We start from the raw sequence: 27,129 nt of genomic DNA, 5'->3' as shown, positions 1-27,129 counted from the left end.
AGACATACAAAATTCTCCTTAGGTCTATTTTTTTTTCCCAAGCAAACAAACAAATAAACAAGGATCAATGAATTAATTGCATATGAGTCAGAAGTTCTCCCCCAAATATTTTCCAAGCAGCACCTTTGCAGAAGTTAGTTCTTTTCCATTCTCAGTCTGTTCTCTTTCCTTTAGTTATACAAACATGCTATTTGGGGATCACTTATTTATCTGAGGTATAATACAGATTCCAGCCTATCTTCATTTTTAGAACCCACATGATAATTAAATTCTCTACTGAGAAAATTACTGGGCACAGAGAAGAAACCCTTCTTTACTACGTTAGACTTTACTGTTAAGAGGAGTTTTGCATGTTGGACATTTTTAAAGGATTATAAACTATCAGTTGAAGCCTCTAGAGATATATACTTCCCTTTTGAAAGTTATGGACAATACATAACATTACAACTGGAAGGGGTCCTACCCCATAATTTTATAGAGGCAGAGACTGAAGTTAGGCACAGAAAGAGATTTTTCCCATGATACATACAAGCTGGTGGCCAAAATGAAAACAAAGCCTGAGTATTCTTATTCCTAAACCAGTGGTTTCCCCACAATACCATGCCGATAGTTTACAGAAATCTCTATAGACAGATCAAATTTTTTTCTGTTGATGAAATAGGTTTATAAAAGCATGAAGTCATAGAGCTTATAAGTATGTACTAAGTACTGACTGTATTTGTAAATAACAGAGTAACAACACAGTGAGTCAGAATATCCCAAGATGTGAAGTGATTCTAGTGTTCGGACGAAGCTTACCATGTTCAGTCCACTTATTACACTGAAAAAATACACAAAATGTGTTACTTTCACATGGATCATCTTTGGTGCTCTTTTCTCTAAAGTTCAACCACCATCTATATGTTGGTGACATTGAAATACACATCTCTAGCCCAGATCTCTGCCTGGAAGTCTAGCATCATAAATCAACTGCCAATGGGACATCTCTCCTAAGTTCCTCAAGGACCTTCAATTTAACATGGTGAAATTCGAAACTATCATCTTGAGTGCTCAATCCTGTCCTTACCCGGAATGCCTATCCCAGGAACACTCTCACCAACTCTGCACCTTCCCAATCTGGAACTCTGGGCATCACCCTGGATACCTTCCTCACCCCAATTCTCACATCCAATCAGTCACCAAGTCCTGGAATCTTAGTATCTTTTGCATCCACCACCTTCTTTCCATCTTCCTTGCAGAGCTTTAGCTCAAACTCCTGCTATTTTTGCTGTACTGCAACAACCTCCTAATTAATTTCCTGCATCTCCTATCATTCATTTTCAGACCACTAACCAACTCTTTCTAATGTTCAGGCAGCAGAATATTATATTTAAAATATTTATATTTAAAATAAAAATATTATATTTACTTGGTTATCAGATCCCTTTAAAATTCTACATAATCCAGTAGATACCATAAGTCTTTTGCTTGGGGAGCTGGCTGATGTTAAAGGTATTAGCTGCTGGTGTAAGCTGTTGCTTGAGTTCAGTACTATTAATACATTTTCTGTGCTTCTTCCTTGTTTTATTAAATACCACAGGAGAAAAACAAAAGGAACATGACAGCTGTAGTTTGGCCTTATCGACATATAATTAAATAAATTTTAATAATTTTCATGAAACATATTAATCTCATCACTTACTTGGGAGTAACATGTGTAGACAGATATGGATAGAAAAACTAGAAACGGCACTATCATCTGACTTCTCCTTTAAAAATGCTTATTTAGGGGCGCCTGGGTGGCTCAGTCAGTTAAGCATCCGACTCTTGGCTTCAGCTCAGGTCACGGTCTTAAGATTCATGAGTTCAAGCCCCGCATAGGGCTCTATGCTGACAACGCAGACCCTGCTTGGGATTTTCTCTCTCTCTCTCTCTCTCTCTCTCTCTCTCTCTGCTCCTTCCCTACTCACTTTCTCTCTCTCTTTCTCCCAAAATAAATAAACAAACTTGAAAAAACTAAAAAAATGAATAAAAATAAAAATGTTTATTTAGATCTAAGAAAGGCATGAAGTTAGCAATGTATGTAAATGTTAAGCAAATAAAGGGTTATGGGAAAGGTTTATAAATGTGAATGCATGTTATGGTCATTGGGAGAAGTTCTAGAATGCATGAATGTGTGTGTGTGTGTGCGCGCGCGCGTTGCATGTACCATGCACACTTATGTGTGCATGTACCATGCACACTTATGTGTGCATGCATACAAGTACAAGTGCTTGTATAGTTGTCTCATTTTCTCCCATTCTCAGCAAATACAGTTTTGAGCCATTGCTTCATCGAGATTAACACTGCAGCTGACAGGTCTAACTTCTGAAAAATGACATATGTACTTTCTGGAGATTATAATGGGAATAAAATACTCACATTCTTTATTCTCTTTACTGTAATTTTCCTCACAAGCTCATTGACTCTGTCCCTTTGGTAATTTCTTTTGCTGGTATTTAAAAAAATTCATACTTTTCTTTTTCTTCAAAGAAATTGAAGGGTTAATTAATGACACCTGCAATAGCCAGGCAGCCAGGTACCCTCATGGTTTCATAACCCTACCGTATGAGACAAGCACCTGGGCATTTGCACTTCAATCAATAGATCTCCTTTTTATATCTTTCCAACCCAATGAACTCTGCTGAATAATTTGTATGGCTCTTATTCAAAAGAGGAATCCTTAAGAATCTATCAGTAGTCCCTATTTAGTTATTTGGTAACCTTACATAGCCCAGAATCCCTCTCTTTCCTTTTATTCCTGTCACCATTTCTAGAGCATTCCAAATAGTTAATATACCCAGGAAGCCTCACAATGCTCATATCAGATTGTGTATGAGAACACACATAGGCAGATATAGGAAATCATACAGAAACAAAATAAATCCACAAAATCATAAGACTTTCAGAGTTTGATAAGAGTACATAACGCAACATCCTCATTTTCTAGAGAAACTAATTTTGCCCCAGGGCAGTAATTCAGATTTATGGTCCACAGCCAGTAAATAGACCAATTGATACTAGTACCCAGCATTATTATTTCCTCAAGGGTACTGAGGACAGGTAGGGTTATGGCAACTGTTGCATCAAGTCCCTGTGCTCTGATCTAGCATTTAAGGGAATGTCTATTTCCAAGCCCGTATCATTAAATTATCATTTTTAGAGTAAGTGTGTCAGAACTGAGGAGAATGCTTCTGTACAGGTCTGGAAATGTGCATAAGCATATCAGGTGGCAATTTGGGGAAGGCTCTTATCCCAAATTTCTGCTCCATTAGTTTGTTCCATTGCTTGCCACTTCTTACTGGAGGATTATACTACCTGGCATCAAGTAGGCTACACATAGCTTCAGTCATTTGTGTCAAATGACTGGAGGGATCACTGCCTGCCTTATTTCCTCTCTCTCCCTTCATTCCAACCTCCTTCCTCCTTCCTTTCATTTATTTTATTTTATTTCCTCTCTCCCTTTCTTCCTCATGTATTTATCAGTGTCTGTCATGTGCCAAGCATTGTAATAGGAATTGCAAAAAGAAAGATTAGAAACTCAGTCTTTATCTGCAAAGAGTTCAAAGTCCAGTGGGGAAGATATATATATGTGTGTGTATATATATATATATATATATATATATGTGTGTGTGTGTGTGTTTGTGTATATATATATATATACACACACACACACACACACACACACACACATATATGTCCATTTCTATTGAAATCTTTGAAGTCTGTCCTGATCAATATGTGTATACACATTTATATGTGTGTGTATATATATATATATATATATATATATATATATATATGTATGTGTGTGTGTATATATATATATATATATACACACACACATACATATATATCCCTTTCTATTGAAATCTTTGAAGTCTGTCCTGATCATTTCCATGCTATCTCTACCTTTCAATTCAACTCCCCTGTTAGGTTTTCCCTCCCCTGGGTTTCTATAATACTTGGTAATACTTGGAAATTCCTTACCAAGTATCACAGGAACCCAGGGAAGGGAAAACATAACAGTGGAATTGAATTGAAAGGCAGAGATAGCATGGAAATGATCAGGACAGGCTTCAAAGATTTCAATAGAAAGGGCCATGTCCATTTTACAAGTATGTACTGAGGATTGTTCTAGGCACTGGAGATTCCTGAAGTAACCAGTTCTCGCAGTTTGCTCAGGATTTTCTTCATTTTAAAACTAAAAGCCTCACATCTTAGAAGCTTCCTCAGTTCCGGGCAAACCTGGATGTTGTTCATTCTACCAGAGACAGAGTCACAAAGAAGACCAAGGCAATCTTTAGGTTATGGACTTTTGTCTAGCATGGGGAACACACACTAAACACATAATTACGAAATATGCATTTTTATGTAGTTACAGTTATTTCATTTTATTTATAATTTCATAGTATTTTACTTAGTTGCACATCTAACAAAGAAAAATAGTTCTGTAGGACAGAGAATATTTTCCTAAAGAATGTTTAGGCTGAGACTTTAAAGACAGGCAGGCATTAACCAAGCAAAGAGCAGCAGTAAGAAGAAATGGCAAAATATAACATGGAAAGAGACTGGTGCTCTGCACATTTAAGAACAGATAGGAGGCCAGCAGGTCTGAGCCAGTGGTGCAGGATAAGCCTGGAGGCACAGCAGGGTCAGATGATGTCTGGTATTGAGGGTCGTGTTAGGGATTTTTAACATTATGCTAAGAACAAAGGGAAGTCATTGAAGGGTTCTAAAGAATGTGGACATGATCAGCATTTTTTAAAGAGGTTACTACTATTTGGAGCATGAACTTGGAAGTAGTATAAAGAGAGGCTGTGTCAGAGCAATGGGGAAGCTATTGCTATAGTCTTGAATATAGACTTGAACGAGATGGCCAAAGGCAGAGGAAGAAAGATGAGGAAGAAAGATGAGGAAAGGTGAGAAAACTTAGAAAGAATAGAACTGACAGGACTTTTGTTGGTTGACTGGGTGTTGAGGGTGAATGCAAAATGAGGTGACATTTACTTAGATCACTGAATTACTAAACCCAGGAGGATTGAAAAATCAATTTTGACAATAATAATTTTGAGGTGCTTGTAAGGTATCCAATGGGAGATGTCAAGCAGACAATTAAGTGTGTGTGTGTGCTCACATGAATGCAGAAGAGAGTGTGGAGGTGGAGATATAAATTTAGGGGTTGTCAGCACAGAGGTGGTATTTAAAGCCACAAGAATGGGTAACATTACCTGGAGAGACTGACAAGAGTGATATGAGATATGGTAGATGCAGTAGAAGAGAGGAGAGTATTTGCAAGAGAGTGATTGTATGGATGTATTGTGGAATCTGGACCAGTGAAATAAAGGATTGAAAACCAAAGGGGATTAATGACTAGATAAAAAATAAGCTTCCTTGGAAACAGGGGGTGATCAAGGCATTAGTGAACCCAGTAAGGTGAAGGAACAATTGCAGGAATGAATGTTTGAATGAGCAAGTTAGCTAGAAGGTTAAGAGAAAGGTGATTTTCAATGAGTGATTTTGGAGGTTGTACCATTTCACCTTGAAGACAAGGTCCAAGGTGCGACCATGGTAGGAGATGACTGTGGGAGAAATGAATACGAATATCTATATGAAAGTTAAAGTCTCCTAGGATGATGGCTGATGTTGGCGTGGAAAGAAAGACACAGAGTCTTAGAAATGGAGTCCTCAATAAATGAAGGGGCTATGACTGGGCAGTCACTGGCTGGCCTCAGTGAAGAGAAAAGGTGGTTTAACTCAGTGATAGAAGCTTCAAGGAGACGTGTTTTGTTTTGTTTTGTTTTTTTCAGTTTTATTGAGACATAACTGACATACAATAGTGTGTTAGTCTGAGGTGTACAACATAATGATTTGATGTATACATAAATTGCATATATCAGTAAGTTTGGTTAATGTCAATTACTTCACATAGTTACAAACTATTTTATCTTCTGAAGAGAACCTTTAAGATCTCCTCTCTTAGCAACTTTCAAATATACAGTGCAGTATTGTTACCTATAGTCACAATGCTGTACATTATACCCCCAGGATTTATTTTATAACTGGAGATTTATACCTTTTGATAACCTTCGCCCATTTCCCCTACTGTCCATCTCCTTCCTCTGGGAAACACCAATCCATTCTCTATATTTATGAGTTTGGTTTTCTATATCCCACATATAAGTGAGATATATCCCACATATTTGCCTTTCTCTGACTTACTCCATTTAGCAGAATACCCTCAATGTCCATCCATGTTGTAAAAAATTATAAGATTTCCTTCTTTTTTTATGGCTGAATAATATTTCATGTCTTATTATATATATGTGTATATATATATATATATATATATATATATATATATCACATTTTCTATATCCATTCATTCATCAATGGACACTTAGGTTACTTCCATGTCTTGGCTATTGTAAATAATGCTTCAGTAAACAAAGGGGTTCAGATATCTTTTTTTGTTTGTTTCCTTTGGATGTATACCCAGAAGTGGGATTACTGGATCAAATGATAGTTCTATTTTTAATTTTTTTTGAGGAAGCTCCATAGTGTTTTTCATAGTGGTTGCATCAATTTACAATCCTACCAACAGTATACAAGGTTCCCTTTCTCCACATCCTCATCAGCACCTGCTAGCTCTTTTCTTTCTGATAATAGCCATTTTCACAGGTATATGGTGATATCCCTTTGTGGTTTTGATTTGCATTCCCCTGACATTAGTGACACCGAGTACCTTTTCATATACCTGTTGGTCATTTAGATGTCATTTTTGGAAAAAATGTCTATTCAGTTCCTCTGCCCTTTTTTTAATGGAATTGTTTGTTTTTGTTTTTGTTTTTCTTTGAGTTGTATGATTTTTAAAATATTTTGGATATTAATCCCCTATCAGATGTATGATTTGCAAATATTTCTCTCCTATTCTGTAGGTTGCCTTTTCATTTTGTTGCTGGTTTCCTTTGGTGAGCAGAAGCTTTTTAGTTTGATATAGTCCCACTTGTTCATTTTGCTTTTGGTGTCAAATCCAAAAATCATTACCAAGACTGATGTCAAGCTGCTTACTGCCTATGTTGTCTTCTAAAAGTTTTATGGTTTCGGGTCTTATGTTCCAGTTGTTAATCCAGTTTGAGTTGATTTTTGTGTATGGTATAAGGTAGGGGTCCACTTTCACAGAATGTGACTATCTAGTTTTCCCAGCACACTTTGTTGAAGAGACTGTCTTTCTTCCATTGTATATTCTTGTCTCCTTTGTTGTAAATTAATTGACCACTTTTTTTCTTTTTAAAACCAGGAGTGGAAGTGGGGGCTGCTATGGGGATAAGGAGAAAGATATGAAAGTGGTGTGGGAAGGAAAGACACTGTTCCCAGTTTTCACTCCTAAGTTACATGAAAGGTAACAGAAGGAACGTCTCTCTTTGAGAGTGTTGTAGAAAGCGTAGGTTTCTCTGAGAACAGCCAGGTTTCAAGTAAGGCAGGGAGATTGAGGAAGTTGATAAGGAAAATCATATCATTATTTTGAAAAGCATAACCAAAGTGCTTGGGAGGCGGGAAGTAATGGGGTTTGGGGTTCAAACAGTCTGGAGATGACAGGTTGGTTTAACAAAGGAGGTTTTTTATGAGTAATAACTGGTAAAATCAGGAATAAGTGAAAGGTGGATTAATTCTTTCTTTGGGGAGGATAAGTATTTGGGTTTGGTAGCAGTGGCAGAGGTTTTGGTGTGGAACCAGGTACTATTTTCCTAGTGATCCTCTCTTCTTTTGCATTGAGTGTGGCAGGTATGGTTGCGGAAGCACTATGAGTGGTTCTGATTGGGACAATGGTCTTAATTAAGCATGCTTTGATCTTTGGTTATCTATCTCTCACCTAACATTGAATAACTGCTTTGTTCCAATGGTCATGGCTTTACAGATTTTGTTCTGTCAGATGATAACCATTACTGTATATTTATGTAGGTTTGTGTTATCCATCCACTTCCTTCAATATCAGCCTCAATATTTAGAAATGCTTGTTTCCTTTGCTGAGTTTCTTAGGTCATGGATGATAAACCTGGCCCAGTGATTTCTCTGGCACTCAACTGACTCTCCGTGTGACCTCTAACAACCTCAATGCAATGTGAAAGTTCACCTTTGGAGTTTCCTGGTGCAGGACCTGAGAAAAAACAAATGAACACTAGCTTGCTGAGAGTCAAAGATTACTTTCAATATTTTTGTAAACTATTTCCTTTCTACTGCAAAATGGCCAGTCATAGATTACTTGCTGTTATTTGATAGTTATGGGATGTAGAAACCTTGAGAATATGTCAAATTTTAGCATAGACATAAAAGTTAAAGTTTAGAAATAAAAGGCTATGAATTTGAGTTTTCCTATACTCTGTAACCACACTCTGCAGAACGTGTTTACCCCTGAGGGTGAAATGGTTCAGCTTGATCAGCCGGCCCACAAAGACGTCTAAGCCCAAATCCCTCCTGGCTTTTGTTTATGTAACATTCTCTCCTTGGCCTTATCACAGAAAGGCCAGAGGGCTGCAATCCTTATCTAGAAACCACTACCAAGGATTTCTGCTTAACTTGCTTATGCCATTTACTTTCAGGTCTTCAAAGAAGGAAGACAGGCTCTTATTCAGAATTACCTGCCACTAGTCTAAACTGCCTCATTCCTATGCTCTTGGTACAATCCTGAGAAAGGGAACCTGGGCAGATTTTCTTGGTATATGATGCAGTTCTTATTCTTTGTTCTTGATTGGGCCTAGATTTGTTTAATTATGAGTTGTTTGCTTATTTATATATTCAAATATATATATATATACACATATATATAGTATATATATATTTATTTTTATATATTTGTGATATAAATTATTACTCTTTGTGTGTTCATTAGACCTCAAGTGCTATGCTCTAGTGTCTGCTTTAAAGGTAAATAAAAAATACACTTAATGCTATGTATACTCAAGGAAATATGAAGACCAAGATTCCTGGAACTAATTGTGATCCCCTGTATATCCTGCAAAAATATTCCATGCCTCCAAAAACAGTTCTGTAGAAAACACATGAACTTTCCTTAGCCTGACACTGCTCAACAAAAATTTAGAACTACATTCCCAGAATTATGTACAGAGCCACTTCATAAGCTCCCCCAAGAAAATATGGCTCATTATCTGATAGTCCAGTCCTCAATCTTTTTTTTAAATTTTTTTAATGTTTCTTCATTTTTTGATAGAGAGAAACAGAGTGTGAGTGGGGGACGGGCAGAGAGAGAGGGAGACACAGAATTCAAAGCAGGGTCCAGGCTCTGAACTGAGAGCACAGAGCCCCACGCGGGGCTCGAACTCACGGACCGTGAGATCATGGCCTGAGCTGAAGTCGGACGCTTAGCCGACTGAGCCACCCAGGCACCCCCAGGCCTCAATCTTAATTAAAAACAAAGCAATCTCAATAAAAACCCCCTGTTATTATCCAGTTTGGTTCCCCACCTTATTTATAAAACCTAGCTCTCAATGAATTTTGAGTGTTTTCAGAATACTAAGATGTTACTATCGAAGATACTTGTATATTGAATTCAAACAACTGAATTGAGAGTCAGAGGTTGAGTTGGGGTTCTTACACCTAGGATGTTGACTTTGTGAAAGTCATTTACGGTTTTAAGTCTCCATGTCTTTGTTTGTCAGACATAGTTAATAATGATTCCCTGAGTTATGTCTTGAGTTCCTGTTAGATGTGCTCTCTGCACATATAACATGATGACTCCTTGTTCTTCTAAGGATTGGATTAGACAAAGTTTGTGCACTGGTTCCATGACTGAGCAGTGTTATAAAAGTAATACACTTCAGGCTGGAAACAAATGAAAAGGAAGTTCTGAAAATGTTTTGATCATTGGTGGTTTCACCAGAGTAAATATTTGACTTACCAAGGTACCTGGAACCCAGTGACTATTTATCAAATGGATAAATTTACTGAGTACTTGGACTTCAGGAGAAAATCAATAGCCTTACTCATGTCCTGGTGAAATCTGTGAATAAATGAATGAATGAAAATAACTTACTGGTAAAATATACGTTCTTACATGGTAAGGGAGGTATCTGACATTATTTAACACTTGTATTTGCTACACAATGGATGAAAATATACAAATATATATGTCATTCCATAAGGAGTGTGCAACATTCCTTAAAAAAAATAAAAAGTGTAACACTCCTTAAGACAAATATCACTGTTGTTTTTTTCTTAGCTTTATGAGCTTAACTCCGAGCTCATTAGTTTACAGTCTTTTTGTTTTCTTTCTTTCTTTCTTTTTCTTTCTTTCTTTCTTCCTTCCTTCCTTCCTTTCTTTCTTTCTTTCTTTCTTTCTTTCTTTCTTTCTTTCTAATTTATTTTGAGAGACAGCAAGTGGGGGAGGGGCAGAGAGAGAGAGGGATAGAGCATCCCAGGCAGGCTCTGCATTGTCAGAGCAGAGCCCAACATGGGGCTCGAACCCAGGAGCCATGAGATCATGACCTGAGCCGAAGTCTGATGCTTGACTGACTGAGTCACCCAGGTGCCCCCAGTCTTTTTGGTTTTCTAATAGATGTACTTAAGGCTTTGATTTTCTCTATAAGTACTTCTTTAGCTGCATTCCAAAAGAGTTGATATGATGAGTTTTCAAAACTATTAGTTTCAAATGTTTTGTAATTTCCCTTGAATGTCATCTTTAAATTATGAACGATTTAGAAGTATGCCATTTAGTTTCAAAATACATGGGGAAGTGGTTTGGACATCTTTTTATTGGTGATTTCTAATAATCACTAATATTGCATTGTTTTCAGACACGGTGGTCATTATGATACTGATTCACTGAAATTTATTGATACTTCCCTTGTGGTCTAGTTGTGAATATGTTCCATTTGTGCTTGAAAAAAAAAATGTATGTTGTCTATTTGACAGGTGCAGGAGCCTATGTGCTATGTGCTTGAGTTAGCCCTTTTTAAATGTTTTGTTCAAATTTAGGGAACCTTAATTTTCTATAACTCTTGGTCTGCTTCATCTGTCAGGTTCTGAGAGATATGCTTTAAAAATCTCCTACTATGGGGGCGCCTGGGTGGCTTGGTCGGTTGAGTGTCTGACTTCGGCTCAGGTCATGATCTCACAGTCCGTGAGTTCGAGCCCCGCGTCAGGCTCTGTGCTGACAGCTCAGAGCCTGGAGCCTGCTTCCGATTCTGTGTCTCCCTCTCTCTGTGACCCTCCCCCGTTCATGCTCTGTCTCTCTCTGTCTCAAAAATAAATAAAAACGTTTAAAAAAAAAAATTAAAAAAAAAAATCTCCTACTATGATTGTAGATTTGTCTGTTTCCTCATGTAAATCCACCAATTTTAAGATGCTTTGTGTATTTTAAGATTATATTATTAAGTAGGTATGATTTCATGATTTTTGTATCTTCTTGGTAATTTGGTTTCCTCATTTACATTAAAAATTTTATCTTTAAAAAAAAAGAAAGAAATGTTATACTAGAGGCCTGGTTTCCTGGAGACAAAAATTCTGACTAATAATCTCCTAAAGAAAATAAAAGAGGAAATATTTCTGATTCTCTTTCTTAGCCTAATCATTGGGCTCCATTTGAGGATAAAAAGTCAGTCCTTCATTTATTACTTCATTAATCACTTTATCAAACACTTTTGTATAATGGGTACTGGGGCATATCCTGAGTGAGTCTATGTGAAGCTCACATTTGTACTTTGCAACTTGCTCAAATCCAAAGTCTCCTGGTGGGCAGATAATCACAGCCAACTGTAGTGCTGGATACCACCACACCAATTATTTCCGCAATAATAGGATCATCATCTTACTGTTCTATTGCCTGGAAAGTGTTCTAGTGGCAAAACAAAAAGGGAGTTACCTGGGAAATTGAAGCCAGGTCAGAAAAGCCCCTTACAGAGGATTTAGGACTTCCAGAGTCTAGGATATCTACCCACTGTCAGTTCTCAGTTTTAATAATTATAATGATAATAACAATCATAAATTCATATAATGCTTTAAGCATTTTTTTTTCATATGTAAAAAATGGGACTCAGACAGCCAACTAAGCATAGTTGGGAGGTGACATGAGGAGGGTAAGATTTGAGGTCTTCTAATTTTTTTTAATTGTTTTTTAATGTTTATTTATTTTTGACAGAGAGAGACAAAGTGTGAGCAAGGGAGGGACAGAGAGAGAGGGAGACACAGAATCTGAAGAAGACTCCAGGCTCCGAGCTGTCAACACAGAGCCCAACGCAGGGCTTGAACCCACGAACTGTGAGATCATGACCTGAGCCTAAGTCAGATGCCTAACCGACTGAGCCACCCAGGTGCCCCAGAGGTCTCCTAATTTTCAAACATGACATGGCACAAACATAACATAATGTCCTTCTTCTAGCTACTCCTTTCCGCTTCATTTCTGTATTAAAAATTCATAAACCTTACTTTAGAATATGTTAGAATAGAAAAATGTGATCATTTTATTAACCAAGTTTTTTCTCACAAAGGAAAGAATAAACTAGATTTTAATCTGAGGATTGCTTAATTGGCAGATTCATGGACATCAAAAGAGTCAGCATTACTGACTGACTTAGGGTAACATCCAGAAATATTTTATTGATGTAGGGTTTGTTGTTTGATACTATCAACAAATTCTTACATATGCACATGATAAGCATTTTATTTTTTAGAAAGCACAAGAAAGGTATAGAAGACACCTCAGAATTGGTGTGATTTATTTGTTCTAAATAAACTAACCGAGTATGGTTAAGGATGAATCCACAGAAAGATGGTTTTTGCCTTGGGTTTTTTACTTAATTATCTTTAAATCTGCAAGACCCCACCTGAGCCACCATCCATAAGTGAAATGGTTTTTATATTGATGATATTACCAGATGTGCAGGTATGTGATAACACAGCAGGCTAATGTAGAAGTTGCCTGAAGACCGACTTTGTGAGTGTCTTTCGGTCATTCATTTGAACCATACTGAAGCCCTGTGCCATGGGGTAGTTCTAAACTTTCAGGGGTGCTCAGAAGATAAGTAGCAGCCTTTTTATTTTAAATGAGGGGCTTTGAAGTGAGAGTCCATTTGAAACCTAGCTCCACTGCTTGTAAGCTGTGTGCCTTAGACAGATTCTTTCTTCATAATCCTGTACCTCAATTGCCTATTAGTAATATGAAAATAATGATACCTGTATATAGAGGTTTAAATGAGACATTATTTACAAAGCAGTTAGCATCCTCTCTGGCACATAGTTGTCATTCAGTAAATAAAAACTTTCAAAGCTATTGAAAGAAAAGCTATTACATACTAGTCAGTGAATACTCACTATTTGTTTGAATGAGAAAGAAATGAATAAATGTAAATATACCAATGATTCATGCATACTGAAGTAGGAGGGAATCCAAAGAAATACATCCTATATCTGAATATCACATCAGGTTTCAAAATGCAGGCTAAGTATGTAAATTAATGGGTCCTGTCATAAATAGCCCTGGACTTCCTAGGCATTATTGTACATTCCCAGCAAACAGAACTATAAATTTGTGTACACAGGAGATCATACCTCAACCTAAGCCCAAGTGGAGTTAATTCTGGGGAACATGATGCAAATCTACCAAAAGGTTTCGCCAAAGGGATTAAGCAGCCAGCTGGGAGACATCTTCAGAAGGGAGTTAAACACATTTGGCCTCATTACTAAACCCTTGTGAGGAGGTCGTCAGTGGGAGAGCCCAGTATGGTTATGTATCATTTAGTGCAGCCTTGATCCATTGGGTGTGGGAATTGAAGTAATCTGAAAGAGCTGTTGACCCATATTACTTAGGGTTAAATCTTCATTTTACTGCTTACTGTCTGGCTTACCTTGGGCAACTTTATCAGTATTAGTTTTCTACAGCTCTGTAACAAATTACCATACTTTAGAGCCTTAACACAACACCCATTTATTAGTTCATAATTCTGTGGGTCAGACATCCAAGAGGATGTGATTGAATTCTCTGCTCTTTGGGGTCTCATAGCACTGAGGTCAAGCTGTGAGGTAGGTTGGGGTCTACCTGATATGGAGGATCTGGGGAAGAATTCACTTCCAAGGTCATCCCTGTTTTTCATGACCATTTTTTTACTGTCAGCCTCCAGCCACTATCTTTCCTTGGAGCCCATCTGCATTCTTTGTCACATACCTTCCTCCACATTCAAAGCCAGCAATAGCATGTTGAGTCTCTCTCATGCTTAAAATCTCTCTGACTTCCCCATCTGCTTCCAGCTGGAGAAAACTCTTCTTTCTGGATCAGACTTAACTGGGTTAATCTCTGAACCTTAAGGGAAACTGACTTGGAACTTTAAGTACATCTACAGAATCCCATCAACAGTAGTCTGTATTAGTGTTTGAATAACAAGGGAATGGCATTTGGGGGCTTCCTCTTTAGGATTTTGCCAGCCATATTACATAACCTTTCTGTGTTTCAGTCTCCTCATGTATAAATTGGGATAATAACAGTGTCTATTTTATGGGGTTGTTGTGAGGATTAAATGATGTAATATATGTAAAGTGTCTAGAACAGTTCTGGCACATAGGAATAGGATCGTTAAGTGTTTATTATTATTAGTTTTGAGGCCCACTGGCCCTAATCCTAAAAGTGGCACCTAGTCAACTCTCCAGTGGTTCAGGCCTCTAGAAGTGGTATTGGTGACAGGGCAGAAAGAGACGTATCTAGTGGGAGAGAGCAGGGATGTAGCAATGCCAAGCATTGGGGGAAGGAAGGAAGGACAGAGCTCCCTGGTGACTGACCAGTTAATCCTAACCACACTGATGACATCTTCCATGGACTCCCAGAAATGCTCAAGGGGCTACTTTCCAAGCTAAGCTCTAGCTCTGTGTTAAAACCCCTTGGGAGCTTTTCAAAGACACTGAGTCTGGGCCTTACCTTAGACCAATTAAATTAAAATTTCAGGCCTGTGTCTAAATAGATTTTTAAAAGCTCCCTAAGTATTTCCACATACTAGCAGGTTATAAAACTACAGGACTAAAGGGAGCTGGGAAAACACAAAATACTCCTGAAAGAGACCAAAGAACTATCATTACTTATAGATCACACTATCTAAGACTGAATATGAAACAATGAAATTTCATTTTCTTTTGGGTTGAAAACACCCAGCCTTCCAGTGGAACAAATAAAGAGCAGTTCTGGCCTGGCTGTAGCCAAGGTGGATTAGTGGCAGGGAGGGGCAGTACCTCAGGGCAGCTTCTGGGTGGGGAAGCAGTGTGATCAGGCCCACAGAGGAAGCAGCAGCAGCATAGGGAACTTCTCTCTCTGGTCAGTCCCACTCTGGCCTACCAGCCACCACATAGCACTTATATTGGGTCATCCATGTGCAGGGAGATCTAGAGTCAAAATAACAAATGTCACTGAAACTGGAGCTAATCCCACTGGTTGTTCCTGAAACCCTTGATTTTTCCCTGTGATTGCTTTGGTCTAGGGAAATCAGGGTTACATGTTAAGGGTCAAGTTGGCTGGATTGTTTGTTTGTTTGTTTTTCTTTTTTTTTAAATTTTTTTTTCAACGTTTTTTATTTATTTTTGGCACAGAGAGAGACAGAGCATGAACGGGGGAGGGGCAGAGAGAGAGGGAGACACAGAATCGGAAACAGGCTCCAGGCTCTGAGCCATCAGCCCAGAGCCTGACGCGGGGCTCGAACTCACGGACCGCGAGATCGTGACCTGGCTGAAGTCGGACGCTTAGCCGACTGCGCCACCCAGGCGCCCCGTGTTTGTTTGTTTTTCATCAGCAGACTTGTCCTGGCTGGTATTAAAGTGAGTTATGGGCACATTTCAGCTGGGTGAAATAGAAAAGATAGCTGGATGTAGATTCAATATGGTTGACAATGAGGAAGGAAGCTCAGGATTTCAACTTGGCCTTTGCTAAGCCATAGAGAAGGCAAACTACATATTGATGAATTAACAATATATTAAAATATGTGTGTGTGTGTGTGTGTGTGTGTGTGTGTGTGTGTGTGTTCTGGAATGTTTCTCTTTTAGAAATGCTTTCATAAATTCTACACAGCCTATTTGATAATTCTTAGAATTTTTTAAGTTGTTATTTATGCATTTACATAAGACCATTTTATTTCAAAAACAATTTAGATTACTGTCCCATTTATAAACTCCTACATCAATTTTTTTTTAAATTTTTTTTTTTAACGTTTATTTATTTTGGAGACAGAGAGAGACAGAGCATGAACAGGGGAGGGGCAGAGAGAGAGGGAGACACAGAATCCGAAACAGGCTCCAGGCTCTGAGCTGTCAGCACAAAGCCCGACGCGGGGCTTGAACCCACAGACCGTGAGATCATGACCTGAGCCGAAGTCGGACGCTCAACCGACCAAGCCACCCAGGCGCCCCTCCTACATCAATTTTTAAAAAATTTTAAATCTTGATAATTTGCACTTTAAATGATTTGATGATTTTATTTTTATTTATATAGTTTTCTAGTAAAAGTGTAACTTTTAAGCATGCCCTTTAAAGATCTCATAAGTACTTTTAATCTTTATCTTTAAAGCACTTTCCTGAAAAGTACATTTCCTGGCAAATTATACCACCCTACTTGATTTGGGGTCCTTTAGCTGGCCAAGATATTGGTAGAAGAATTGTATGAATTTAAGACATAGGGTACTTTAATTCTCTTCACAGTGAACTCAAAACCCAAGGCAATCATTTGATGGTCTTTCCCATCTTTAAATTGGTTTTCTCATTGTGTCCACTTGACATGCCTTTCTGTCTTAGGCTTCAATGTAGATATGAATTATTAAAGACCAAACTGGTAGACTGATCAAGTGGAAAAATAGATTATAGGCTGCAGAGATCTTTCAGCCCAGAACCCAAAGTGGGGGGAAGCTTGGGCCAGAGGACAAAAATATTTGAAGTGATTTCCTGAAAGAGAAAACAGAATCCAGCACTCCAGAACATCGAGACATATGATAACAAATGGGAAAAAAGTTTTTGTTTCTTTTTTAAGAAGTATCTTTACTAACTAAGGCCTTATCAAAACAGTCCCCAAATCAAGCAGTTAGAAATATACAACATATAAGTCATTCTAACAGCTATTTTCTCAAATCCACATTGGTTCAGTAGTTGTGAAATATGTGCATTTTCCAAATTATGTGAACAGATAATTGGGTTGGATTGTTTTTGTTGTTTTTTTTTAATTTTTTTTTTTAACGTTTATTTATTTTTGAGACAGAGAGAGACAGAGCATGAACAGGGGAGGAGCAGAGAGAGAGGGAGACACAGAATCTGAAACAGGCTCCAGGCTCCGAGCTGTCAGCACAGAGCCCGACGCAGGGCTCGAACCCACGGACCGTGAGATCATGACCTGAGCCGAAGTCGGACGCTTAACCGACCAAGCCACCCAGGCACCCCGGTCGGATTGTTTTTAAGACAATAATTTTTTTTTTAATTTGTTTTATAGAATTAAGTTAGTTGGGTTATATTCACCATTCTTTGGAATCTTAATACTACTCATCCAAAAATCATTTTTAAATGCTTTTAGAATAAACATAACAGGATAGGGTATCATTGGCTCCATGCCCAAGCACAGAAACCAGCCCTAAGATGCTTCTCACAGCCATTGAGCCAGCAGAGAGCAGAGCAGGCTGAAACTTACTGAATTCTGAGCTCAGCTACTTTTCCAATAGAGTCTCTAGTTTTTAAATATAACTGACAGCTTTGTAGAAAATCAATCAGTGATCTGAATTATTAGATATCTAATTTAGCTATTTCAGGTCTTTTTTTCATTTAAAAAATGAAAAACTGCCTGAGAATGTTGGAAGTCCCAGCAAGAAAAGGACAGTGCTATTTCGGGCTGTCTCTGAAGACTATCATAGAGAAGGGAGGGAGGAAAACGGAGGTAGACACATCTGGGATGCTATTTTCAGTCTCCTGGATTCCAGAAAGACTCTGGAAAGCTGGAAAGAGACCAGAAGTGTAAAAGGAAATGATTAATGAGTAAAGTTGGGGCAGAAGAACTATAGAATGTTTGTTCAGGGTTATGACTGAGACCTTGAAACCAGAGAGAACAAGGAAAGGCAGGAAAGAAACCCCCACTTGTATCAGTCCACTGGGGGGACTACTACACATATTAAGTGAACCAGAGCCAAAATTATGTTAAAGAGAAAGAAGGGGTGGGTAGAGAAAGAGAGAGAGATACTGGTCACAATGTTCTGAATCCCCCCAAGACCTTGAAGCCTTGGATCAGATATCCTGGAGACAGAGCAGGGGCTCTCAGCCCTGGCTGCATATCAGCTTCCCCAAGAGAGCTTGATAAAATACCCACGCCCAGGTCTTATCCACAAAGGCATAGTACTAAGAACGGCTTTCCACATTGTGAAACCTGTAGATTACAATGATACTTACAGGTCACATGAAAATACATTTCTTAAAGTAATAGTCAAGTCACTTTTAAATAGCAGCATGATATTATTATACAGAATTTTAAGGGAATTCTTAAAGTTAGTTAAATGGTTAAATATGAAACCTTTTTATTTTAATTTGAAGAATGGTAACAGTAATGAAACATTTTCTTATGATCTTTGAACAAAGATTATTTAAACATAACTATGGAGACTATTGCAACCTATAGATAGGTGCTTCTTAAATAAACATCAATTTGCAAGAGAATCATCTAGGGGATCTTACTACTAGGCAGGTTCTAATCTGATAGTTCTGAATGGAGCTTGAGATTCTGTTTTTCTAAAGAGCCCTCAGGTGTGGCTGAAACTGCTGGTCTCAGTACAGCAATGGAGCAGTAGGCTGCTGTAATTTAAATGGCCTCCTTTCCCATACTCTCAGACCTGGAAAACCTCCAGAAAACGATTTCTACATGAGATTTGGCACGTTTATTTCCAACCCAGGAGGGTGGAGCTGGAGGAAAAAAGACTTTTCCAATGTATCATGAATGACTCAGCATTTACCTTAAAAATATATAGGTCATGGGGAAACACTTTTTAGTTAAAGAAATTTCATCCCTACCATGCACAAGAAGAGTCAATTCATGCACTCCAAAATTATGTCTTGACGTGAAATGTCAAATGCCATACATAAACTATCAGCACAGAAAAAAGCAGCATTTTTTTATGCTAGGAAAATAACTTGTTCCTGATAAATCTGGCTCTTCTGCATTCACTGCTAACCTGCGGTGCCATAAATGGTGAAGAAGGTAAATATGCCATTGGGAGGGCTGAGGGAGGCCTGGGAGCAAATATACTTGAAGTTAACATCTTATAAAAATGTTTCAGATCATACACCATATCTAAGAGTATTGCACATGTTCTTTGGGAAATATTTTCTTTTTTCTTAACACAAGTGAGTTAAGTGAATTAAACATAGACTCTCTCCTTTAAATAAAAGCATACTACCACTGGCTCATTGTTTCTTTTTAGGTATTTAGCCCTAAATAAGACTTTCTTTATTTTCTTTTAAGTTATTTATTTATTTTTGAGAAAAAGAGAGAAAGAGAACGAGCAAGGGGTGGGCAGAGACAGCAGGGACAGAGGATCTGAAGTGGGCTCTGGGCTGACAGCAGAGATCTCCATGCAGGGCTCAGACTCATAAACTGTGAGATCCACTGAGACACCCAGGCGCCCGTAAATAAGACTGTCTTTAAAATGATCATTCCTTACCAACTTTTAGTTTTTTCTTTCCTTTAAGTCTGAATTTTTCGAGTCCTCAAAATACCTGTAAAGTGTCAGAGTGTTATGTTTTCAAATGCTCATCAATTTTTGGCACTAAGGACAGACTGATTTAAAACTCAAAGTATTTTAAATCCGTGGCCACTGTGCTTATAAGTAATACTAAAATGTTCTTAGAACCCAGCAGAATAAGAGAAGAAGCAAATAGTGTTTGATAAACTGGTAGAAATTAAAAAGGAAGTAATGTACTCTTCCTAATGGTTATTTTTTTCTAATTGTGTTCCCAAATGTTCACAGTCTTTCATATTTCAAAGACCTCATGAGAGTTACTCAAAGGGTAGTAAAAATTGCCTTGAACTTGGAAGTTGTGTTCTTGCTCAAGTTGCCCTATTAAAAAAAAGTTTAGAAATGCCTTATTTTTTTCCACATTCCTGTCCCAATGGCTCTTGCTTCCAATGGTCTTTTGAGAATGTCTGTATTTGTGCCATCCAGTATGGCAGTCACCAGCAAGGTGACCACTGAGCACTTGAAATGTGCCTTGTCCAAATTGAGGTGCCCTGTAATTACAAAATACATACTCATTTTCCCAGACATGGTATAAAAAAATAATGTAAAATATCCTATTAATAATTTTTATATTGATGTCATGCTGAAATATTAGCATTTTGTATATACTGGGTTACATCAATTATTAAAACTATTTTTACTTTTTGCTTTTCTCCTTTGCAAAAGTGACTACTAGAAAATTTAAGCTCATGTGTATATAGGTATTTGACAGGGTTATTATATGGTAATTATCTAGGTTATTCATTTTTGTTTTGGAATACTGTTCGATTTATTGAATATTTGTTATCGCTAAGCCAAGCACTTTACCTGTATTAACTCACTTTGTCTAATGATCTCCACTTTACAAGTGAGGTTGTTGAACTTACAGAGGTCAGGTAACTTGCTTAAGTCACCCTTTCAATAAATGGGAGAACGGGTTCAAACCAACATCTGTCTGAGGTCAAAGCCAGTCTCTCAGCCAATGTGTTACAGGTCAGGACCAGGGTGAGGTGAGAAAGGCACTGCTTTAGGTGCAAAATTTAAGGGCACTAAAAACCTCAGTAATCAAGATATATAATATTTTAATGGATTTTTTAAAAATCAAAATTAGTGCAGAAATTCCATAATAAAGAAGCTACCAGAATTTTAAACAAAGACAGCATTTGTTTCTGGACTTGCACAATGCAGCCCTTGCTGAATGATGCTCACTTCTGTATGTGTTACCTTTTCAAATATATTCAGCTCTTGGAGAGGGGCCTAAACCTGACATTTCATAACTGCTCCTAGTGGCTCCCAGGCCTAATGAAGTACATCGGAGGTACTAATATACAGAAATAGCAAGAAGACTAAAAGGAAATAGACCCAAGGGTTTAGAGAGGACCAGTGTGATTACCCCATCACCTATATATAAAACGTTATCAATTAAAAACAAACATTTACATTTTTCCTGAATAAGCTCTGAGCTTGATTTACAACTGTGGAGTAAGCATATCTGGCTGAGAAAGGTACTTGAAACAGCAATCTTACACAATGAATGAAAAGCCATGACTTTCACAGTCAAACTCAACAAATTGAGTATACTATTGGGACATCCTGGCCAGTCTGTTTAATTCCCATTGTTCAGTGTGTGAATTGCAGAGTGGATCTGTAACAACAGGCTTGCCTTTCCAAATACCGATTGTATGATAGGGGTCCATAATCAGGCTTAAAGGAATTCAATCATTCTTCTATATTAGAAAGTCTTCATTAACAGGTCCAAACAGAATTTCCTAAGGAACTTTCAAGTTTCACCACCAAATGTACACAACCTTCCTTCCATATCTCTGTTCCCTTTCCCAGGTAAGCTTCTGGAAGAAAAAAACAAACCCCTGATTCCACTTCTTTACTCCAATTCCCTGTTCAGCTCACTCCCTTCTGATTCTCACCCCTCTCTCTATACAGGAACTACTTTTGTTGTGGTTCTCAATGACATCCTTGTTATCAAATCTAATAGACAATTTACAGTTGCATCCTTCTTGATCTGTTAGATGCTTTTGACACAGTTGACCATTGACTCCTTTAATTACTCTTTTCTTGGCTTGATTCTATATTCTCCTGACTTTCATCCACATTCTTAGATATTCCTTCTGAATGTCCTTCAAAGGAATTTTGTAGTGGAAACACCCCTTCATCTCCCTCTTGTCTCCCCTGCCATAACTTCCCCCTATCACTGACATCTCCCCAGTTTTCACCATATATATGTATCTCCCTTCACCTTTAGAAAACTTAACTCTTGCTATGGGCTTGTATTGCTCCCCTAGAATCTATCCCCTTCCCTAAATGTAAATCATTCAATCAGGGTAGCATGGACGGGATAGTCAGAATTTTGGGGTCTAACAATCATCATAGATTATTCTACTAAAATCATCTGGTTTCTTTGTTTGTCTTCCTAATTAGCCCTTGTCTAGCTCACATTCAGCAGCATAGCCTCAGTGCCTGGAGGAGAACTTGGTACATATATCAAAATGGTATGTATCAGTATGATTTTGGCTGGAAGTAACAGAAATTCCAGGGGCACCTGGATGGCTCAATCAGTTAAGCATCTAACTCTTGGTTTTGGCTCAGGTCATGATCTTTTGGTTCATGAGTTCAAGCTCTGAGTCAGGCTCTGTGCTGACAGTGTGGAGTCTGCTGGGAATTCTCTTTCTCCCTCTCTCTCTCTCTGCTCTTCTCCCACTTGTGCACACGTGAGTGCACACGCTCTCTCTCTCTCTCTCTCTCTCTAAATAAATAAATAAATAAACTTTAATATATATATAAAAAAAGAAATTCCAACTCAAAATGACCTAACAAAAAAAGAAATATAACCTATCATAAAACTGGAAGTCCAGCATAGAGTATATCAGTGGCTTCATGATGCCAACAAGAGTTAAGCTTCTTTTAGTCTTACCATTTAGTTACCTTATGGGTCAACTTCATCCTAACGCCAATTCCATTCATCAACATGGCTACCTGTGGGAAGCAAGGGAAACTACATAACTCCTTTTTCAAAAAGAAATCCCCGTCCTTTTATCTTTCTGTACCTTTAGTTGACAGTGGATAATCAACACCCATAACCAGCCAGACATTTTATTTGTAGGGGACGAGAGGGAGGAATGCCTATTTGGAGTACACTTCCCAGATGTCAAAGTTCTTTTTTTTTTTTTTCTTGGTGTTTACTTATTTTTGAGAAAGAGAGAGAGACAGAGCGTGAGCTGGGGAGAGGCGGAGAGAGAGGGAGACAGAATCCGAAGCAGGTTCCAGGCTCTGAGCTGTTAGCACAGAGCCCAATGTGGGGCTCAAACCCACAAACTGCAAGATCATGACCTGAGCTGAAGTCAGATGTTTAACCGACTGAGCCACCCAGGTGCCCTTCCCAGATGTGAAAGTCATGGGATAGATAATATATAAAGCAAATCAGATTTCACATATATAATTATAGAAGCCATATTACCCAGTTTAAGAAAAAAAAAAATCTCTGCGATTTCCCCAAACATGAATCTCTCTCTCTATTCCTTTAAGCCAAACCCTTCAAGAAGCAAAATTTTAAAACTTTGCTCCAAAAAATGTCCTTTATCTTACAAATCCCATGCTGCTTTTCCATTCCCCCCCAACTCCTGGAACTAAACACCTCCCAAACTCTGAGGAATTAAAGTCTTTTCTTTGTGGTTCTCTAGTCCTGCCCTGACTCTCAAGGGAAAAAAAAAGAATATATATAATTTCAGAAGCATTCTGAAATTTTTACTTATTGGACAAATGATTCTCATAAATACCTTCAATTTTTTCCACAGATTCAAATGGCCCAAACTCCAAACACTAACCCCAAGGCCACTAAAGACAAGCTAGTTTTCTTCTTTCTATGATGCAAATTTCTAGATGTTTCCTAGCTTTACTCTCACCCTTCCTTTTGCTCTGTTTCAAATCTGTATTTCCTTTCCCTTGGTTTATCTGCTATTTTTAGCTCAATGCCTGTCCTTTGGATTTGTCAGCCACATTTATCCCAGATTAAACCCACAGCATTTTCTCAAAGCTTTGCTTGAACTCTGCCCTAGCTGGTTCTGCTCTTGACTGCCTTGGGCCCCTGGTGCCGGGCTGCCAAATCCCTCCGCTAGCCCTGCATATAGATACTTCTTCCCTTTCCTTGTGCCCTCTCCTCCCTTTATGTTTAAATTCCTTATTTTAATTTATATTTATCAGTACTAGATAAATCTCTCCTTGCTCATCTAAACACTAATCTCTCCTTGCTCATCACCCATCACTGCCTACTCGCAGAGGCACTTACGTGATATTAAACACCCTTGGCTCTTCCAGTCAGGAGGGACAGACTCAAGCTCAGGCTAGTAAAAGCTGATTCACTTTAGCGGGCCTGCTCCCTGTTTGGTTTCACTTGGGTTATGCAAGTCTAATGGAAGATCTGGCTCCCTCCATAGAAATCAGTATCTGAGCTAATAATTGGTGGGATCTAACTAATTCATGCTTGCCTGGTTTTTAATATCTGAAGGGTCTCTTTACCTAAGAAGTTGGGAAAATAATAGCATCAATTATTAAGAAAAAGAAACTCAATAATTTAGACCAGAAATGAGGAAACTTTTCTGTAACGAGCCAGATAGCAAATATTTTTGGCTTTGTGGGCCTATTGTCTCTGTTACAAGTACTCAACTCTGCCATTGCAGCATGAAAGCAGTCATAGGCAATGTTAAATGAATGAGTAGATATGGCTGTGTTCCAACAAAACTTATTTACAGAAACAGGTGGTGGGCCAGACTTGGCCCATAGGCAGTAGTTTGCCAAACACTGATCCAGATGAGCTGTACACGCTGAATGGTGGGCTCCCACCCCCACCCCCACACCATGACGGGTGCCAGGAGGATGAGAAGGCATGAAGTCTCTCTTGATGGAAGTTCAATTTATTTGGTGGTAAATAACATGAAACTCTTTTATGTTAAAACAAGCCCAGATATTTTATGAAATAGAACTCAACATTGGACCTTGTTGAGGCAAGCTCTTCAGAATACGTTTTTGACTCTCCTCTGTTATTAGAGGAACTTTGGTGGGAAAGTTTGAGAAATGCTGACTGGGAGATACTTCTATAACTAATGACTACATGTGAATACCGATATGATCTCGCCTAATTGTAGTGCCTTCATTTCCCCACAGAAGTCGGAAACGTGGCTAGTGCTGGACCTGTTGCATTGTCCTGAGACTAACAAATGTTGTAGTCTTTCAGGATTTCACAGTAGACTCTGCCTGCTGGCCGATGAGACTTTCACACTTGCTTGGTAGTTTCCAAGAAGAATCCAGTTAGTTTAGCACAGTGTCCCAAAGCTTTCTGTTGTTGTTCTGCTGAGGTTGCTGCAATTATTATGTCTCTTTTTATTAATCTTCTTTTTTTAAATTGCAGTATAGTTGACACACAAATGTTACATTAGTTTCAGGTTATTATGCCTTTTCTGGCTCATCCCACATCTGAATATTATATAGTCAATGCTATTATTCAGGTCCCATATTTGTAATTTCACCTACTCACTAAAACGTATTTGTAACCTCCAAATCAATATTCATGACATTTGCATGGTCAGTAGCAGACATGTGCCGAGAGGCAAAACATTTGAGTCACCCAATTTGCAAGTTACCAGCTGAGGTCAAACAAGGTGACATCTGCCTTCTTATTTCAGCTTTCATACTGGAAGTATGTGTCTTTTGTACACTGTATTTGCTGCAACATTTCTCAGATTTTTGTGCTTTTTGTTGGAGATTTGGCTGTTTATATGACTCCCAAGCATAGTACAGATGTGCTGTCTGAGGTGTTCCTAAGGGCAAGAAGACTGATGTCCTCACAGAGAAAATACATGTGTTAGACAAGCTTCGTTTAGGCCTGAGTTATAGTGCTGATGGCCATAAGTTTAATGCTCATGAATCATCAATGTATATTAAAGTGCCTTCAAACAGAAAAACACATAAAGTAAGGTTATATATGGGTTAGTTGGCAAAGATGCTACAACCAGAGGCTCACAGGAACCTCACTCTGTATTTCTCCAAGGAGCAATGGTTCAGTATTTGTTAATTCAGCGTTGAGTGACTTTGCAGATCACAACGACCACAAATTACAAGAGTCCACTGTAGTTCCATTTGCCAGGCCCTGCTTACTCTGTGCTCAATTTCAGCCTTTCTCTAAGTTGCCCCATCATATTGCCATCTGCTCCTCTAAGACAGGTCCTGGGAGGTCTTGCCCCTCACACATGGATCAGCAGCACGAGCAGCACCTGGGAGGTTGTTAGAAATGCAGAATCCCGGGCCCCACCCCAGATGCAGTGAATGAGAATCTGTATTTAAACAAGATCCCTAGGGGATTCATATATACATTGAAGTTTGAGAAGTAGTCCTTTTATGCACCCCCATCATGCCCACAATGACCTCGCTGGTCACTTTTTCTTTTTCTAGTTACACCAGAAGCATCTTTACTTTCCACGTGCCAAACAGCAGCCTGTCGTGATCATTTCTGTATTTCTAGTCTGGTACCATCCATTCACCCACTCACTAATTCAATAATTCAATCATCAAGCTTTTTTTTTTTTTTTTTTTTGAGTATATATAGATATAATTGCAGTAGACATAATTCTGATAGTGAGATTACACAGAAAAAACAAAATCCTCAAAGGACCTGCATTCTGTAAGGGAGACAGCCTGCAAATGAACGCCGTAAACTGCCAAATAAATAGCAAGAATAGATGCACAAATAGGCACACAGGTAGCAAAGAGAGTTAACACCGATGGATGTGGTCTGTGAGTACTTCCTGGACAAAATAACTTTAATCCCTGTCAAAATGATTCAGCAAAGAAGTTGTTTTAAAACATTAAACACTCATCCCTTCAAATCTAATATGTCACATCTTTTGTGTACACATACCACAACTGCTTTATAATAGAACAAGAACAAAAAATAATAACAACAACAACAAAAGAAGTGTATCTAAGAATAACAGAGAACATATGCAGAGATACTGAAGTTTTTTCATACCTACTCTTCAGGTGTCTCTTGATCCTGGCGTAATAATTCCGTTTCCCTTTCTTTCCTTACAGATTCTGACAATCATGCAAAACGTGAGAATTTTGATCATTTTGTGATCTACTTCTACCTAATGTGACCCCTCTTCAGGCCAGAACACTACATAAGAAATTAACCTTTTTCTGGCATATCTTTTAAGAAGTCAGAAGTTAATTTCCCCTCTTATAATTAGGTTGTATGATAGAATCATAAGACAAAAACACAGGAAATATGGAATCAAATGAGCTACTGATTTGTTGGGCTGAACAGTCACTTAGATCTCAGAGAATAGCCTTACCCTTTGAGCACAAGAATGCTACAGTT

Source organism: Panthera tigris, chromosome F2 (assembly GCF_018350195.1).
Source record: "Panthera tigris isolate Pti1 chromosome F2, P.tigris_Pti1_mat1.1, whole genome shotgun sequence".
NCBI classification, from domain to species: Eukaryota; Metazoa; Chordata; class Mammalia; order Carnivora; family Felidae; genus Panthera; species Panthera tigris.
The sequence above is the reverse complement of the archived record's forward strand: the minus strand, read 5'-3'. Positions refer to the sequence as shown.